Genomic DNA, 423 nt, shown 5'->3' on the forward strand with positions numbered 1-423 from the left:
CAAAGAAACGTGCAGCAATAGCCTAATAAAAGGACACCTTTTCATTTACTGTATAATTTGTCTTCAATCTCATTTTGTTGAAAAAAATTGTGAGAAAATCAGATCTTGAAATCAAAATCGTGAATCAAATCGAATCGTGAGCTGAGTGAATCGTTACAGCCCTACTGATATCGAGACTCGCGTCTGGTCTTCCTGTTTCTGACGTTTTAGTTGTAGACGTCAGAAACAGTAGCCAACAATACATTGTATGGGTCAAAATTATCAATTTTTCTTTTATGCCAAAAATCATTAGGATATTAAGTAAAGATCATGTTCCATGAAGATATTTTGTAAATTTCCTACCGTAAATATATCAAAACCAAATTTTTGATTAGTAATATGCATTGCTAAGAACTTCATTTGAACAACTTTAAAGGCGATTTT

The 423-nt window shown here is 32.2% G+C and overlaps 1 protein-coding gene across 1 annotated transcript in view; it reads left to right on the forward strand.

Moving 5' to 3' along the window:
- The window catches only part of LOC107739845 (DENN domain-containing protein 4B), a 53498-nt gene that overhangs the window by 32833 nt on the left and 20242 nt on the right, over nt 1–423 (forward strand). The gene's annotated exons all lie outside the window — the stretch shown is intronic.

Source organism: Sinocyclocheilus rhinocerous, unplaced genomic scaffold (genome assembly GCF_001515625.1).
Source record: "Sinocyclocheilus rhinocerous isolate Xijiao unplaced genomic scaffold, SAMN03320098_v1.1 scaffold645, whole genome shotgun sequence".
NCBI lineage: Eukaryota > Metazoa > Chordata > Actinopteri > Cypriniformes > Cyprinidae > Sinocyclocheilus > Sinocyclocheilus rhinocerous.